Genomic DNA, 20,303 nt, shown 5'->3' on the forward strand with positions numbered 1-20,303 from the left:
AATCCCAAGCAGGCTCTGCACTGCCAGCAGAGGGCCTGACATGGGGCCCGAACCTGCAAACCATGAGTTCATGACCTGAGCTGAAACAAAGAGTCAGATGCTTAACCAACTGAGCCACCCAGGCTCTCCTATAAAGAACTCTTAAAAATAAAAAATGAAAAGCAACCCAGTGTAATAATGGACAAAAGATTGAATAGACATTTCATGAAAGAGAACACAAAGAAAACACTAATTACATTAGAAATGCTCAATATCATCAGTCATCAGGGAAACGTAAATTAAAACTACAATGAGATACCACTTCATACTCACAAGAATGACTATCATCAAAACATAGACAATACCAACTGTTAACAGGATGCAAAGAAACTGGAACCCTTGAGAATTACAGATAGGAATGTCAAGTAGTACAGCCACTATAGAAAACAGCTTGGCATGGGGCGCCTGGGTGGCTTAGTCGGTTAAGCGTCCGACTTTCGCTTAGGTCATGATCTCGCGATTCGTGGGTTCGAGCCCCGCGTCGGGCTCTGTGCTGACTGCCAGCTCAGAGCCTGGAGCCTGTTTCAGTCTGTGACTCCCTCTCTCTCTGACCCTCCCCTGCTCACACTGTCTCTCTCTCTCTCTCTCTTAGAAATAAATAAAAATATTTAAAAAAAAAGAAAAGAAAACAGCTTGGCAGCATCTTACAAAGTTAAAAATACACTTCCCATATAGCCACTCCACAACTAACACATGCAGTAAGAAGGATAATGAAATAATCCTAAATGAAAAAAAGACATTATGCTAAATGAAAAAAGGCAGGTATAAAGACTACATATTGATTTCATTCATATAAAATGTCTGTGAGAAAAAAATTAGACACATAAAGCAGATCCATAGGATCCAAGATCACTAGCAGGAGGGAACTTATGGAAGTGACTACAGTGCTCTAAAGTGGGTTGTGGTAATGGTTTCAGAATCCTATAAATTTACTAAAATTTATTGAATTGTCTACTTATAATGGATGATTTCATAGTGTGAAAACTATCTTAATAAAACTGTTAAACAAAAGTAAATTGTAGGGAAAAGTATACCAAGAAAATTCTATACCAAAAGAAATCTCAGCTCACAATATTAGTATTCAAACAGATAAACACAGTATGTGTAGAGTGGCGGAAATGTTTCTATAATTTTCCGAAAAGTTTTAAATTGTTGGTGGACTGTACTCAAACACTATTTTTTCTCCTGTACAGTCACTAGTCATTGAAATTACTCCCAAAATATTAGTGCTAAGCTCCAAAAGCCATTCCTTCAATTTTATTCATAATTACTTCTATCGTAGTTTTTCCTCATTGGTCTTCACAAAGTCTAATGATAGAATTCTGTGTTTTTGTTTTAAGAAAGAAAAACTAAAGCTCAGAGAAGTGGAACAAATTTCCAAACGTGACTCTGGTGGATTTCTTAATTAAGAAATATCAAACCTGATATCCCTTAGGCATATTGCCTTTGTGCTGCTGAATTAGATATATTTTCATTTCATATACAAGCTATAAAATGGAATCATTTATGGTCCATTCCCTGTTCATGAAAAAAAAGAATATATCCACACATATGAGGAAAAAAATTAAATCACACTCTATACTGATAGCTATGTCAACCCTCAGTTTTTTTGGGCTCTGTGTGTGTGTGTGTGTGTGTGTGTGTGTGTGTTGATTTATTTTGAAGCTTCAGCCATCCAGTCTTTGATGCCACAGTAAAGAGATTAGAGACAGCCAAATGCACTCTGGTCCAGGGCAATAAACAGAAGATGACACCCAGGGGAGCCAACCTGCCTAAGGTAACAACTCAGTAGGGCAGCATTATCTGTCAGGTCATAATTATGAATATCTTTATGGTTCTGCTTAAGACTTCAGTAACTCTCCTAATCAGTCTCAGAAGTTATCCACAGGGTCTGAACAAACCAGCACAGAAAACAATGTGAATGCTTTAAGATGGCTGCTTTCTTCCAGAGTGCATAATCAGAGTTTAGTTTTCTAAACTCCCTAATGAACTGAAAGTTGGACACAAAGAGATCAGCCACTGAGAGTAATAGCTGCATACCTATTGTATAAATTAAGTAGCCATAGATTTTGTGAGGAAGAGATTTTAGTCTATGTATACCATATGAGAAAAGCAATCCAACCTATCTCCTGATACCTTAGAAAGTGCTAGAGATTACATTAGAAGGGGGGCAGGGAGGAGGAGGCAGAGAGAAGGCAAGGAGGAATGATTAACAAAAAAGAACTTCTAAGTTATTATCCCCTTGGTCTTGATGCTTGCACTGAAATAATGTATCTTACTGTACAAAATAAACTCCTTAACAAAAAGGAGAAGAAGGGTAGTGGAAAGCCTCTATGAATAATCAATAGCTGCTATTAATATTTAAATCACTATCACTTCAGTGACTTTTTTTCTTTTGTTAAAGCCATATAATAGTGGTATAGCTTTGTGTACAGTAAAATGCAGTTAAATTGGGGAGAAAGTCTCAAAGGATTAAAAGTATATTCTCTTATAATAAAAAATAGAGAAAAGTACACTATGAATGAATAAAACAGGGTAATAAATGCTGGGGGGGGGGATAAGTTTTCACTTAATTCTGCTTTACTCTTACATAAATATATACATTGACCTGGATCACTATGACCTGGTATGAAAGAAATGGACTCATAGCCTCTGTAGGTCAGATAGACATCTTGACTGAGTTAGCATCGAGAAAGCTGAGTATGAATAAACCTATAATAAATCACATTTCATGAAACCACTCAATATCATAGAAAGAAAATGCTTTTGGTGAAGGGCTTCCTTAGAAAATGATACTTAGAAATGTTGGATGATTTATGAAGACAACTTTTCCCTCTCTCACATAAATAACCAACATTGTGGAAGCGAGCTCTGAAAAGGTTAAGATGTGATCTTGTCACAAAAATATTTTGGTTGCCCAATATGATTCACAGAACTCTAGGAAAGGATAGTCCAGATCTGAAAGTAAAAGAGAAAAGAAAGAAGTACCAACATGGTATTTGCTTGGAATAGTGGACCTTTTCTTAAATATTTAGGCAAATTAAGAGAGTACTATGACTTGACAGGCTTAGCTAAAGGAAATAATTTGTCCCATGAGGTACTGTTACCTTAATAGACAAAAATTCATTTAGCAACATTATTAACATCTTGGGCACTGTGAGATATGCTAAGAGAATTTTAGCATCCATGTTTCATACTACCAAAATTCCTTTCATTTTGATTTTTCAAATACCATTACAGTAGTTTTGACAGTCATAATTTCTAGACAAGGATAAGAATGTCTGACCATATATTTTGAAAAACACAACAGCTTCACTTACTTCTTCAACTTCAAACTACTCCAAACTAGCCAAAACCAGTAAGTAAGTACACAGAGCAATTCCAGTATTGTTGATGAAGGACAAGTGCTTAATAGTTTCATTCCAGGACATCTTTTTATCAACAGCTTTATATCACAGATAACAACTGAAATCTACACACCAGAAGTTCAAACATAAATGTGAATAAGAATTATGTAAACAGAATCATTTACTCTCCCTACAATCAGGATCCTTTCCCAACCTTCCAATTACCACCAACAGCCAACTCCCCTCCTTTTGGCTTGATTGCCCTTCATGATTAATCACACACCTGTCTAATCCTCCTCTAAAACAAAATGTGGTCTGTGAATGACCTGCATCCAAATCATCCTGAATTCTTGTTAAAATACGTATTGCTGTGCCTCATTCCAGACCCATTAAATCTGAACATCTGGGAGAAGATCTCTGAAATCTGCATTTTAGAACATTCTACTGGATACTCTTCAGTTCCCCAGAGTTTCAAAATCAATCCATCTGAGTCTGGGTTTTCAATTACTCCTGCCACTTCTTTAGTCTGGCTGGATTCTTATCACTACATATCAAGAAGCTGATAACATTATAGCAGTTTATCTCTTTTCCTGTAGCTCCTTCTCCTGTAATCTCTGCACACCAGTGTGTAAAGGTCTCAACATCCTTTTCATCACAAATCTTTTCTGCTCAAAATTCTCTATTGTTTTTTTTTTTTTTTTTATGTTTCAGAACAAATCCAAACTTCCCATCTAAGCATTTAAGGGCTCCGACGAAGGGACCTCATAGGGGTGTGTGTCTGGTCCACTGACATTTCTCACTCTGGGGTCCTCTCTAATCAGTTCTGATAAGACTAGACTCCAACCTTATTTCTTGCATTTCCTGCTCTTTCTTGTCTCCATGTCATCCATCTTTCTCTTTAAATTTTTTTTAATGTTTTATTTATTTCTGAGAGACAGAGAGAGACAGAGAGAGACAGCGTGAGCAGAGGAGGGTCAGAGAGAGAGGGAGATACAGAATCCGAAACAGACTCCAGGCTCTGAGCTCGCTGTCAGCACAGAGCCCGATGCAGGGATCAAACGCATGAACCGTGAGACCATGACCTGAGCCAAAGTAGGATGCTTAACCGACTGAGCCACCCAGGCGTCCCTCTTTCTCTTTATGCCAGTAATGGAATTAAAAATGTGAGAGGGTGGGAACGCCTGGGTGGCTCAGTCGGTTAAGTGTCTGACTCTTGATCTGTGCTCAGGTCATGATCTCATCATTCTTGAGATCCAGCCCTGCATCAGGCTCTGTGTTGACAGCATGGAGCCTGCTTGGGATTCTCTCTCCCTCTCTCTCTACCCCTCCCCCATTTGTGCTCTCTCTTTCTTTCTCAAAATAAATAAAAAGAAAAAAAATGTGAGAGGATTTAGTTAACAGAGGTGAGGACCTGGGCATTAAAGGGAACACCTGGATGAGACATTGATTTGTCTCTCTTAGCTTTGGGGATGAGTGCATTATTGGTTCCAAGTCTAACAAAGCCACAGTGTTTGTCTGTTCACCCTGCTTTTTCTCATTCTCTTATTGTTACAGTTTGTCTTTTCATGGAAACCCCAATTTCTGACTCATTTCATCCTCACTTTCCACAGAGATAAGCAAGTGACTCAAAATGGGCCAATCTGAGTATTTTATACTTGCTCACAAGATACTTAGGGATGGCCTATTTTCTAATTTAGACCAATTACAAATTTCATTGCAACTTGAGCTGCAAATAACAGAAAAGAGATCTTTTCTTTCTCTTTCTTCTTTCTTTCTTTCTTTCTTTTCTTCTTTCTTTCTTTCTTTCTTTCTTTCTTTTCTTCTTTCTTTCTTTCTTTCTTTTCTTCTCTCTTTCTTTCTTTCTTTCTTTCTTTCTTTCTTTCTTTCTTTCTTTCTTTCTTTCTTTTNCTCTTTCTTTCTTTCTTTCTTTCTTTCTTTCTTTCTTTCTTTCTTTCTTTCTTTCTTTTCTTTCTGTTGATACACAATGTTACATTAGTTTCAGGTATACAATGTAGTAATTCAACAAGGCTGAATTACACTTGTGCTAAGTGTAGCTATCATGTGGCCCCATATATCACTATTACAATATCATGGACTCTATTCCCTATGCTGTGCCTTTTTTCCCATGAATTATTCATTCTATAACTGGAAGCTTGTAGCCCTCACTTCTCTTTACCCATTTGCCCATAGCTCCACCTCACTCCACTCCAGCAACCATCAGTTTGTTCTCTGTATTTGTGAGTCTATTTTTGTTTGTGCTTGTTTTGTTTTGTTTTTTGATGCCACATATAAATGATATCATATGGCATTTTTCTTTCTTTAATTTATTTCACTTTGCATGGTACCCTCTAGATCCATCCATGTTGTCTCAAGTGGCACAATCTCATCCTCTATATAATATATAATATAAATATAATTCCATATGTATACTATTCCATATATATCACATCTTTCTTATCCATTTGTCCATTGATGGGCATTTGGGTTCCTTCCATATATTGGCTATTATAAACAATGCTTCAATAAACATAGGGTGCATAATACCTTTTCAAATTAGTGTGTTCATTTTCTTTGGGTAAATACCTAATAGTGGAATTATGGAATCATATGGTAGTTCTATTTTCAAATTTTTTGAGGAACCTCCATACTATTTTCCATAGTGGCTGCACCAATTTATATTCTCAAAATTCTCACTGACACTTGTTATTTCTTGTCTTTTTGATACTGACCATATCTTACTGGTAGGAGGGAATATCTCATTGTAGTTTGATTTGCATTTCCCTAATGATTAGTGATGCTGAGCATCTGTTTATGCATCCGTTGGTCATTTGTATGTCTTTGAAGCATATCCTTTTGACCTGAACTGTTATCTATAAAGATAATACAAATTTATAACTTCCCTCCAATAGCCAACTCTACCACCAATCAGGAAGACACTGCCTGAGATTAAAGCTATTATAGAAGAAAGAAGAGATGATGGATGGGGAGAAAATAAGTGACCTCTAGTCATCCAGTTAGCCAAAAAGTAGCTCTATCTTCTATGCTTCTCAGTTATGTAAACCAATAAATCCTTTTTCCCTAAACTAACTAGACTAGGGGTTTTGTCATTTGCAACTAAGAGTCCTGAGTAAAACGTCGGGTCAGTGTTTGCATGTCACCTTATAAATGTTCTCTAGCTTTTTCATACATACATTCCTTCTTATTACATAGTAATACCTTAGAGGAAACTATACCATGTCATTAATTTCTCTTTTAAATCCTATAGTTCCAATAGAAAATTAAATGGAAATTTAGGGAGAAAGTCAACAATTTATTTCATAGTATAATAAAAACCCACATTCTCCTATTTCTTTCCATTTTATAGCCATATTTAATTACTTTCTTCCAAAAGTACTTAAGGGTCCACCATCCCAGACAAAATATCATACAAAGAACTAAACAGATCTGGCTTCCTGTCACTTAGCACCTTTTCAGAGGTTTTCAGCTATTACATTAAAGGCCCATTTCAAACACTATAATTCTTCTAGACATATGCAAAGTGTTTCAAACTCACAAAATAAACAAGCTAGCTAGTGTCACATGACCTTCTTCCATGTCATTAAAAGCATATATTCCAACAGCAGTATTTATAGTTCACCTTTTATTCCTGTGTCATGATTTCAGAAGTATTTACTTCTGTGACTCTGATCTCTTATATATTCTTGGTTTAATAATGTCATTATTAATAACAAAAAGAACATTACTAAATATTGGTGACCTTAGTGGGTCAAAAACATTCCAGTTTTGTTTTCCAACCCATTTATTGCTGAATACACCACATTATGGCAGAATGGCTTAAAAAGACCTAAAATCTGGGGCATCTGGGTGGCTAAGCATTTGACTTTTGATTTCAGCTCAGGTCATGATCTCAGGGTTTGTGGGATCAAGCCCTGCATGGGGCTCCAAGCTGACAGGGTGGAGCCTGATTTGAATTCTCTCTTTTTGCCCCTTCTCGCATGTGCATGCCTTCTCTCTCCCTCTCTCTCTCTCTGTCTCTCTCTCTCTCTCAAAATAAATAAACTTAAAAAAAAACCACCTAGAATCTTCCCAGTTCCTTTTTTTTTTTTCATTTTTACTCACTTAATTGAATCAAAAATATACTTTCATGGTACAGGTTCCTATAAACAAGGGTATGATTAGAACATTGGAAAATCCTTGTTCTTTTTTCATGTGGAAACTAAAAAATAAAAGACGTTGGAAGTTTGACATTGTATCAGTCAGATTTCTCAGCAGGACACAGAATTCACCTGCTGGTGATTCAGATAAAGAGACTTTGTGAAGGGAGTCCTTAAAAATGTGAGAAGTGTGGGCAGAGATAAGAAAATAAACAAGGACGGAGAGGCACTCAGAAGCCAGAGTTAGTGGAAAGTCATCACCACCACATGAGAAAAAAAAGCATTACCTGAATCCTAGAAAGCTGAACTCTAGAGAAGAGCCACATGAGGAAGCTATAGTGGGGGAAAACACAGATATTGCCAGGGATGGTCAGGGTGGGAGTCAGAGGAAAGAAATATCCTAGGCTCTGTCCCTCTGCCCTTAGGCCACTGCTAATGTCTCTTCTTGATGAAATATTACCAGAAGCAGCCAATGGGGAAACCTAGGAAGGGAAGCAGTTCATAGAGTTCATTCTTGTGGGGCACAGAGCTGAGCAGAGAAAAATGATATGGATCTAGGGGTAGGCATGAACATAGAATAACCAGATATCAAGTATAATCATGATCTATTAGAATATTCAAGTTGTTCCCCAAATTTAATTGTATCCACTCGTTAATATTTGGTAAGATTAATGCTCCCTTTTCCTTGTAACAGTGTGGAGAGATTGCAAAATTTAACTTTTTTGTGTATTTTACTAACCAGTCTCCTTTCTCTTGTTACTTAAATTTTGAAAGATAATTCTGACTTCCTAATGTTAATATTTTATCTCTCAAAGTATGGTACATTGCCCTCTATCTTAGATTATTTTGGAAGGCAGAATATTTGCATTCTTTAAATCAATACATTGGCTATTTACCTCTTCTCTCCCCCAGTAAAAATAAAAAAGACTCTACCCTGAGGTAAAGAATTTCAGCAGAGCATTTGTATTAGGGAACTGATTGAGCACTCCAAAGCTGAATAGTCTGTGCCCAGGAATCTTTGGGGATTTTTTTTCACTCAGTTCCATTCATTAAACATTTACTCAGCACTATTTAACAGACACAGAATGTTTTCCTTAAACTACATAAGCTTTTGAAGAAGGGACAGGTAATCCTTAGCAGAATAATAGTGCGGGGTGGTGGTTACTTGAAGTGTAGAAATAAAAAAGATATTAGCCAGTAGGTTGTCAGAGAAATGACTGAAGGAAAAGGGGAGGGGGGAGGAACATAAGCTTAACAGTGAAATATCATTTCTATGGAATTTTCCTTAACTTCCAATATTGTCCTCACTTCCTGGATTATACAGCCTTGGCACTTTGATATTCTCCTCCAGATTATATCCCTGTGCCTACATACCAAACAAAATCATTCTTCTGACATAACAAGGTGGATAAAAAATGTGATGGAATAGGGAGGACAGATCCTAAGATGTGAAATAGCAATGCCGATGGCCCGAAGGTTTACAAATTGCTTTCCAGAGTTTGCATCACAGCAATTTGCACTCACTTTGAAGGTTTCTCAAGGGCAAAGAATGTTTTCCTCTCTGAGCAAACAATTCCACTTGCAGCAGGAATAAAGTGTACTGTGTATATCCAGACACCAAAGCTAATAAAGCAAACCTGATAAGAGGAGGTTTGGAATTGAATCTCTTCCAAATGATCTTGTTCTCTACACTGGAAAAGAAGCACTTAGCGTATTAGTCACACATTAGCAGACTATGCATGCAGAACTCATCAGTTACAAAAAAAAAAAAAAAAAGATGGCTCTAAGTGAGTATCAGAAATCTGAGATTAAAAAAGAAACATTGATAAATGTCCTGCATTCTTTTCTTATTCACTACAACATTGTTATGGGGAATGTTTGACTTGCCTTTGCCTATTCATTTCAAACTTTAGAAGCCCAGTTCTATAAAGAAGAATACTAGTTAATGCCATGAAAGCACTATGAGGAATTCACTGATAGACAATTCTCTAGTGAATATTACTGCTATTTGGGCAATGCCCAGTTGCTATCTAACATAATCAAGAGAGAATTCCTCTTATAAAAATGCTCATGTTAAAGTAGACTGGGCCCCAGTTCAGCAAACATGGAAAAGGGAAGTTGATCCAAATTTAACTCACACTGGGAAACACAGCTATAGCAAAGTGAAAATGGTCAGATTGCTAGAAATAGCACATGCCAGGCATATTTCTGTTGTAATACTCCTACCGGCAAGACAGACTACAACAGAAAATACAAAATTAGACTAATTTTGCAGAAGGTGATAAAGCACAGATTCTGAATCCTCAGTTTAGATATCATATACCAAATTATAATTTTAATTTTTTTCTTCTTAAGATCTCACAGAGAAACTTGCTTAGCATATACTCACTAATTTTAGCTAAGGAGGAGTTGATAATGGCATTTCTTAGAGAAAGAATGTGATGATAAACTATGGTATAATATTTCCTACTACAGATGACCATTAACCATAGAAAATATTTTTAGGTTCACTATTAACCAATGAACTGCAAACTAAAATATCCATTAGATGCTGTTTTTCATTCAATAAATTGGAAAACTATTAAAGTTCAATAATATCCAATGTTGGTGAGGGGATGGGAAAACAAATGTCCTCATACCTTGAATGTTTCCTGAGAAAGGGGGAAAAGGAGGCTAAAGTAGGAAATTAGTGTCAAAAATCCTTACAAATATGTGCACTCTTCCTCAAGAATTTCATTTCTAGGATTTTATTTAAAAGAAATGATCATTCACATGTCCAAATGTCTAATGTTTTAAGGTTGCTTATAATAACCAAAAAATTATACATATAAATGCCTATAGTGAAAATGTGGGCTTATTATTCTTAGTACTTACTTTTACAACAAAAATGTGTTATTTTCCTATATAGGAAAAAGCGAATATGATTTTTTAGGGAAAGTATGAAGGATTTATGGTGGTAACACAAAAATTACAACAAAAGAAAATGAAAGGAAGAAAGGGAGGGAGGGAGGAAGGAAGGAAGGGAGAGAAGGAGAAAGGATGGGAGGAAGGGAGAGAGGGAATGATGAAGGAAGGAACGAAGGAATGAAGGAAGGAACGAAGGAAGGAAATGATGAAGGAAGGAAGGAAGGAAGGAAGGAAGGAAGGAAGGAAAGAAAGAAAGAAAGAAAGAAAGAAAGAAAGAAAGAAAGAAAGAGAGAAAGAAAGAGAGAGAGAAAGAAAGAAAGAAGGAAGGAAAGAAAGAGAAAGGAAGGAAGGAAGGAAGAAGGAGAAAAGAGTGAAGATGCAGGAGAAGATCATCCTGCATGAGCTCTTCCTAGATTTGTTACCAAGGCATGATATTTGTCAATGTGTCTTCAAAATGTACAGCCCTTCTTCATTTAGAAGCATATGAAATTAAATCACATGAACCAAACAGCACATATCTGATCAGAGAGAGATGAGATATTTCAGGTTATGAGACACAAAACCTGGGTCTCCCAACTGTATCCCACACATTCTCTGCTTCATCACACTGCTGTCCTACCTCTTCAGCGTCTATTCTCTCTAATTCATTTACCCTATCATCTATGTATCTATCATCTAAATACCTACTAATCTACCTACAGATTATCTGCCTTACCTTTTACCTATATACTGGAACCTTTCCCCATCCATCTTTATTCTATCCCAACCTTCTTCCATCCTCCTCAACCTCCACAAAGTAAGATTTTAAAGTTTTGATGAAATGGAATTGTGCATTTTCAAAACAATTGTAAGCATGATATGAAGCCACTGCAGACATATCACAGGAGTTATTAGATAAAAATTAGAATGTGACTAGCACATAGATCAGAATGACATGAAAGTATTCAAACTCTGTGTATGGTCCACATACACAGAGATGTGAGGAACGCCACAAGGGATTACATGCATGTAAAAGGAGATAAACATTGGAACACAGGTTTGTACCAAGTGTCCTCCTCACTGGCATTCTGCTTCTAACAAAGTAGCAGTAAAAAAAAAAAAAAAAAAAAAAAAAAAAACTAATTGCTTACTTACATCTGTTATGTACCAGAGCATGTAGCTAGACATTTTACCTTTTATATCTCTAATCTTTACAACAATCTTAAATGCTAGGTGTATTACCTTCAGTTTACAGAGAAAGAAGTTGAAGCTACTAGATGTTAAGTTATTTGCTGAAGATCACACAACTAGCAAATGGCAAAGCTGAATTAAAATCTGGCTAAAACCCAAAGCCCTTCCTTGTGCTATATTTCCTTCCCATGACTTAGCCCAAAGGCTGAGAGATATTGATCTCCTGACTTCCTGAGATATTGATCTCCTGACTTCCTTTGATAATGTGCCTTTCATGAATTAATATAACAAGTCTTGAATGTTTTTTTATTTTATATTTTCATTAATGTATTAGTGTTGAAAAAATACTTGAGCACATACATTGCCCATTTTCCTCAGGGTACTCAAATTCACTTTCTAATGGTAAAAATCCCCACCATGTCTAGCCAGTTCTGTATACATCATAAGAATGAAATGACACATGTCGCTTAGGTTGGTAACACCTCCTTATACTTACTTTAAAGTACATCTATTCAGGATTCAAACCAAACCCTAGTTTTGCTTTTTCTTCTTATCAATTCCTTCATGTTTATATTTGATTTAAATTGTGTCCATTCACTCTCCCCCACTGAGGAGCCCTAGATTTTCAGTGCAGATTTATCATAAACTGCTCCATTATCTTGATTTTTTCTAATATATTTTCCTTCATAAGCTTTGCTTCTATTTTATTATATAGTAGGACCAGAACTTTATACAGTCTGTCACATTTTATATAAAGGCAAACCTAAAAGAAGACAGGTATAAGAAAATTCCTAAGAACTTATCTAACTCAACACCCAAAAGACAAATAATTCAGTTAAGAAATGGGCAGAAGGCATGAATAAACATTTTTCAAAGAAGACATCCAGATGACTAAAAGACACATGAAAAGATGCTCTACATCACTCATCATCAGGGAAATACAAATCAAAACTATAAAGAGATATCACCTCACACCAGTCAAAATGGCTAAAATTAACAATACAGGAAATAATAGATGTTGGCAAGGATGCAGAGAAAGGAAAACCCTCTTACACTGTTGGTAGGAATGAAAACTGGTGTAGCCACTCTGGAAAACAGTAAGGAGTTTCTTCAAAAAGTTGAAAATAGAACTATCCTACTGTTGTGCCCGAATCTCAAGTCCCAGAGACCTCCAAGGAGCCGGCACTGATGCAAATACAAAAGGGTCTTTATTACAAGCTCTAGTAGGGGCTCACCCGCCTACCGGTGTCATGGCAGCAACGTGAAGCGAAGAACAATAGCAAACAGGGTTTTTAAGGAGTAAGGGATGAGGGTGTTACAGTACATGTAGCATCATCACATAAGCACCAATTACAATTACAGCTTTGACCATTCAGTATCTGTGAGGTGTTCATTACTTTTGGTGGGACCCAATCATGACTCTTGAGAGTCCTTTGAAAATGACCAATTATGAGGTGAGTTCAAAGGGTCCACGTGGGGTTCAGACAAGTGGTGAGAAATTGGCCAGTTTGTATCTGAGTTCCCAGCCTTGACTCAGACCATAGGAATGTTTCTTTTTTTCTTTTTGATCAGCTGAACTGAGGGTGGTCCGAGGATGGCTTTAGCCTTGAACAGTCTGAGGCTTTTCCTGGAACTGGGACTGGGGCTATGTGCAGCCCTAGGTTGCTTTTAATGGAGGCCTTAATTTTTGGCTCTTCACTACAATCCAGCAATTGTACTACTAGGTATTTAGCCAAAGGATACAAAAATACTGATTCAAAGGGATACATGCACCCTCTTATTTATAGCAGCATTATCAACAATTGCTAAATTATGGAAAGAGCCCAAATGTTGATCAGCTGGTGAGTGGATAAAAAGGGCTGTTTTATATACAATAAAATATTACTCAGCCATAAAAAAGAATGAAAACTTGCCATTTGCAACAATATTGATGGAGCTAGAGTATATTGTGCTAAGTGAAATGAGTCAGAGAAAGACAAACACCTTATGATTTCAGTCATGTGAAATTTAAGAAATGAAATAGATGAATATATGGGGAAAAAAGAGAGAGGCAAACCATAAAATAGGCTCTTAACTGTAGAGAATAAACTGAGGTTTGCTAGAGGGGTGGCGCATAGAGATATGGGCTGAATGGGTAATGGGTATTAAGGAGGATCATTTGTGATGAGGACTGGGTGTTATATGTAGGTGATGTAAATAAAAACTTGAAACAAAAATAAAAAGGAAAAAAATTCCTAAAATCATTTTGAATAAATATTTGAGACAGAATGTAATTCAGTGTCCCAAGTGTTCTAATTAGCCATTTTTCCCATGAAAGATAAAAGTAATCTTAAAAACTCAATTACCTTTCTTACCATAATTTGCATTATGAAAAATATGCCTAACTCCCTTACAATGTTCCAGATATGATTTCAACTTTTTATTAGACATACTTATGAGAGACTCAACTTCTGAGCTAAGTTGCAGAAAGGCAAGCACAACAAACACATCCATTTGCTGGTGTTGATTGTAGCAGAGGTGACATTGTTCTGAAGTCAGTGGCTGTTGCAGCAACTTCTCTGTTCAACAGGAAACCACTTGATTGAGACAGAAGAAGCAGCAGTTTTGTGGTTCATTTATGAGGTGAGACATTGGGAGACTATTCCTTCCAATGATCTTATAAGCTACTTAATATTTAGTTATAATCCCCTTATATTTAAACTAGCTAGAGTGGATTCAGTTCTCTACAACTGAATAAATTTGGAGTGGGGATATTTTTGGTTTTGTTTTTAGCTGAACCCATGGTCAATTAGGCTCCTTGTTAAAGGTTGAATGTTTTTGTCTTGTATATTTAGCCATTAGAATAGAATGTCAAGATCATTCCTAAAACATCTTTCTCAGAAATATTTTTAAATGTAGTTCATTCTCTGTGCTGCTCGTTGTTTTTCCAAAATCAAAGTGGGGAAAAAAACTATAGAAATCTTCTACATCCCAGAGCTTTTTATTTTCTTCCCAGAAGATATTCATTTTATACTGAGAGCTCTCTCTTACAGACAAAATCACCTCGAATTTTCTTCAAGTGCATGTTGAGATGGAACAGAAAAGGTACCATTCAGTCTGCACATCAGAGGTTGGGAAGTAGAATGTAGAAGAATCTGGTATCCCCTCAAGGTGTTCTCTGGCATTATAGGTACACAATTAGGCAGATTTCAAAGTTGTAATTCGCTATTGCTACCGAGGCACCTCTGTACAGTGGTTATATTCTCCATGTAGTCACTGGGGAGGCAAAACAATTTAGCTTGCAAAACCTTAAAAAATATCACCCACACAGTGCCTTAAGCACTTTGGGAACATTTGGTGCAAAAACTCAAAATCAGCTCATGTAAATGAAATTTACCCCAAGTATTTATTAGCCTCCACACAATTCTCCATCTAACCAATTAACACAATCACTTCTCAAGTTCAGATACCCTCACATAACACCATAAAAACCAAGTGTCATCATTCACAATTCTGACATTAAGAGATAACAAATTTGTTATCCTTAGGCTAGAGATGTTTGCCATTAGTAATTTCTTCTCATGAGCTTTGGCACCTCCCATTAGCACTGGGTAAGTTCCAGGTACATTCAGGCAAAATTATAATGTTAGCTCCAAGATTATCAATTAAATTAAATTATTTTCAAAAGTATAGATATCCTACTTATCAAATGAAGGAACTGTCTAGCTGTCTAAATAATTTAATTGTCTAACACTCTAGTTTAGAAAGGTAACTTCAAAAAAGAAATTATCCCCAGATAACCCTATCCATAGATAGACAAATGAAAACATATTAAAGAATGTAGGGGCGCCTGGGTGGCTCAGTCAACTGAATGCAGACTTCAGCTCATGTCATGATCTCACGGTCCATGGTTCGGATCCCACATCTGACTCTGTGCTGACAGCTTAGAGACTGAAGCCTGCTTCAGATCCTGTGTCTTCCTCTCTCTCTGCCCCTCCCCCACTTGGGTGCTTTCTCTCTCTCGCTCGCTCTCTCAAAAATAAAATAAATGTTAAAAAAAAAATTTTAAAAGAATGTAAAAGACCCATCTGTGAAAAAGGAAAAAAGACAAATATAAACTCAGGCAAAATTTGAAACAGGTGCTAACTTCAAACCTCTATCTCTTAGGTTATTAGTGTGGTTTACTCCAATTTGATTCCAGAAACCCTTTTTCTTCCTTACGCTACAAAAGCATCCATAGCTGCTTAGGGACTTGTCTTTGATGAGTCACTAACAGTTAAAATCACCACTAGCAACAAAAAAGAGAGACAGACAGACAGAATCAGAGATACAGACAGAGAGAGAGGGGGAAAAAAAGGAGTTTGCTTCTCCAAGGATTCCAACAGCAACTCTGTATCAGCCAGTTCATATTAAACTTAATCATTTAAATATTTATAAGCAGAATCTTGCTGATGGACAGGACTGAATGCTCCTCACTGCTTACAGAACCACACTACCATGTGGCCAGAACTTCTAAAATACCAAGATGTGGAGTTCCATCTGTTAAAATCTGCATCCCTGCTCATCTCTGACCCTCATGAATAAAATAAATGAAATACACAGATGAGACAGTACATTCCTGGGTGATTATCAATGACCTCATATTAGAATTTAAAAATAAGAAAGTGTTTTTCAACCTTGGTAGTACTGTAAACTCACAATCCATTGTTTCATTAGTTCAATTTAGTAGAATCTTTAAATAACAAGAAGTAGAATTGGACCCTGCTCTGTGGATTATTTGCATCACTGATCAGAAAACAGGATTTGTGCTTAACCTAGTTACAAGATTTAAAATAATTCTAGCTATTTATCCAAGCACATACTCTAACTGCTCTGAAATTCTGCCATCTTGTGGGAATTTGGAAGTACGACAAATGACTAGGTTCAAAGTTTCATCCTTTACATAATTTAAAATTCCTGAGCAATTGTAAGCATGAATTAATACAAGGTTCATAATAGCATTTAACATGCCAAAGAAAATTTTATTTTCCTTCTATTCTATATTTCATATAAAAATAAATTCAAGTTCTCTTTTCTCCTATTTAATGAATTTAAGCATCATCTTATTATTCCTCTTTCTCCTTTGGTATTATACTTTACATAAATCCTTTTTGTTTCCAGCTGAGTATGATTTGAGATTCATACTATATGTTTGGGGATAAAAATAAAACAGTGAAAATTACGAATTTACTTATTGTATACATAATAAAGTCACTTAAGATGTTAGGGTTTTCTTTCTCTTATTTTCTTTTCTTTAAAATAATTTATTGTCAAGTTGGTTTACATATAACACCCAGTGCTCATCCCCACAAGTGCCCTCCCCCATACCAATCACCCTCCTTCCCTCTCCCCCACCCCCATCAGCCCTCAGTTTGTTCTCAGGATCCAAGAGTCTCTCATGGTTTGCCTCCCTCCCTCTCCCCAACTATTTTTCCCCTTCTTCTCCCTCATGCTCCTCCATTAGCTTCCTCCTAATCCACCTATATGTGCAAACATATGGTATCTGTCCTTTTCTGCCTGACTTATTTCGCTCAGCATAACACCTTCTAGTTTCATCCATGTTGCCACACATGGCCAGATTTCATTCTTTCTCATTGCCATGTAGTATTACATTGTGTAAATATACCACATCTTCTTGATCCACTCATCAGGTGATGGACACTTAGGTTCTTTCTATGTTTTGGCTATTGTTGAGAGTGCTGCTATGAACATAGGGGTACATGTGCCCCTATGCATCAGCACTCCTATATCCCTTGCGTAAATTCCTAGCAGTGCTAGTGCTGGGTCATAGGGGAGTTCTATTGTCAATTTTTTGAGGAACCTCCATACTGTTTTGCAGAAGGGTTGTACCAGTTTACATTCCCACCAACAGTGTAGGAGGGTGCCCATTTCTCTACATCCTCACCAGCATTTAGGGTCTCCTAATTTGTTCATTTTAGCCACTCTGACAGGCATGAGATGTTATCTCAGTGTGGTTTTGATTTGTATTTCCCTGATGATGAGGGACACTGAGCATCGTTTCAGTGCCTGTTGACCATCAGGATGTCATGTCTTCTGCCCATTTGGAGAAGTGTCTGTTCATGTCTTCTGCCCATTTCTTCATTGGATTATTTGGTTTTTGGGTTGGAGCTTGATGAATTCCTTATAGATTTTGGATACTAGTGCTTTAGCTGATGTGTCATTTGTAACCATCTTTTCCCATTCTGTAGTTGCCTGATATATTTAGAACTCTACATCCTGAGACCATGGAATTCACTTTCTTCTCAAGTGCGCATGACACATTCTCCAAGAGAGATCACATACTGGGACATAAAGCAGCCCTCAATAAATAGAAAAGAATTGAGATCATACTATGCACACTTTCAGATCACAATGCTATGAAACTTGAAATCAATCACAGGAAGAAGTCTGGAAAACCTCCAAAATCATGGAGGTTAAAGAACACCCTACTAAAGAACGAACGGGCCAGTCAGGCAATTATAGAAGAAATTTTTAAAAAATATATGGAAACAAATGAAAATGAAAATACAACAATCCAAACTCTATGGGATGCGGCAAAGGCAGTCCCAAGAGGAAAATACATTGCACTCCAGTCCTATTTTAAGAAATTAGAAAAAGCACAAGTACAAAATCTAACAGCTCACCTAAAGGAACTAGAGGGAGAGCAACAAGAGCACCCCAAACCTGGTAGGAGAAGAGAAATAATAAAAATCAAGGCAGGAATAAACAACATAGAAACAACAACAACAACAACAAACAGTTGAACACATCAATGAAACCAAGAGTTGGTTTTTTGAAAAAATAAACAAAATTGACAAACCTCTAGCCAGGCTTCTCAAAAAGAAAAGAAAGAGCACTCAAAGAGACAAAATCATGAATGAAAATGGACTGATTACAACCAACCTTTCAGAAATACAAGCAATTATCGGGGAATACTATGAAAAATTATATGCCAACAAACTAGACAACTTAGAAGAAATGGACAAATTCTTATTTTCTTTGTTACCAGGAAAACACGGAACTCAGGGGAGAAATTCAAGTAACCCTTAACCTCTTATCTGGACCAAGCAAATTCATTATTTTTTTAAAGATTTTTTAATGTTTATTTATTTCTGAGAGAGAGAGAGAGCACAATCAGGGGAGGGGCAGAGAGAAAAGGAGACACAGAATCCACAGCAGGCTCCAGGCTCTGAGCTGTCAGCACAGAGCCTGCTGCGGGGCTAGAACTCACAGACCATGAGATCATGCCTGAGCAGACGCTTAAATGACTGAGCCACCCAGGTGCTCCAAAAATCCATAATTTGAAATATCTTACAACAAATAGAAACTTGAAATAAGTTGTAACATTTTCCTTTATTTTTCTCATGTAGAATAATGCAGGCCTATTTTAAGTTGTTTCCACTTACTAATGAGGTTTTTTAGTTTTCACGTCATATAAAATTCAAAAGTAATACATTTCATATCTATAATACTTAATTATTTGAACATTTTATTCTTTTTCACTCTTTTCCTCTCTCCTTATACTTTAGTAAATGTATTTATTTATTGTTTGTTTATTTGTTTATTTTTGTTTGCTTTTCAATATTATTCAAATCCAAATTAACATATAGTGTAATAATGGCTTCAGGAGTAGAATTTAGTGATTCATCACTTACATACAATATCCAATGCTCATTCCAATAAGTGCCCTCCTTAATGCCCATCACCCATTTAGCCCATCCCCCCACCCAATACCCTCCAGTAACCTTGTTTGCTCTTGATATTTAAGAGTCTCTTATGCTTGGCTTCCCTCTCTCCTTTTAACTTATTTTTCCTTCCCTTCCATGTGCATCTGTTTTGTTTCTTAAGTTTCACATAGGAGTGAAGTCATATGATATTTGTCTTTCTCTGACTGACTTATTTCACTTAGGATAATACATTCTAGTTCCATCTACATTCCTATAAATGGCAAGATTTCATTGTTTTTGATCACTGAGTAATATTCTATTGTGTGTATATGTATATGTATCACATCTTCCTTATCCATTCGTCGGTTGATAGACATTTGGACTCTTTCCATAATTTAGCTATTATTGACAATACTGTTATAAACACTGGGGTGCGTGTGCCTCTTTGAATCAGCATTTTCGTATCTTTTGGACAAATACCTAGTACTACAATTGCTGGGTTGTACGGGTAACTCTGTTTTTAATTTTTTGAGTAACCTCCATTAAGTTTTCCAGAGTGCCTGCACCAGTTTGCATTCCCACCAGCCATGTAAAAGTGTACCCCTTTCTCCACATCCTTGCCAACATCTTGTTTCCTAAGCTGTTATTTCAGCCATTCTGACAGGTGTGAGGTGGTATCTCATTGTGGTTTTGATTTGTATTTCTCTGATGATAAATGATGCTGAGAATCTTTTCCTGTGTCTGTGAGCTATCTGAATGTCTTCTCTGGAAAAGTGTCTATTCCTGTCTTTTGCCAAATTCTTCACTGGATTGTTTGTTTTTTGGGTGTTGAGTTTCATAAGTCCTTTATAGATTTTGAATAGTAACTCTTTATCTGATATGTCACTCACAATATCTTCTCCTGTTCCATAGGATGCTTTTAGTTTTGTTGTTTCTTTCACTGTGCAGAAGCTTTTAATCTTAATGAAATTCCAATAGTTCATATTTGCTTTTATTTCCCT

This window comes from Hyaena hyaena, unplaced genomic scaffold, assembly GCF_003009895.1.
Source record: "Hyaena hyaena isolate Hyena2069 unplaced genomic scaffold, ASM300989v1 scaffold_621, whole genome shotgun sequence".
NCBI classification, from domain to species: Eukaryota; Metazoa; Chordata; class Mammalia; order Carnivora; family Hyaenidae; genus Hyaena; species Hyaena hyaena.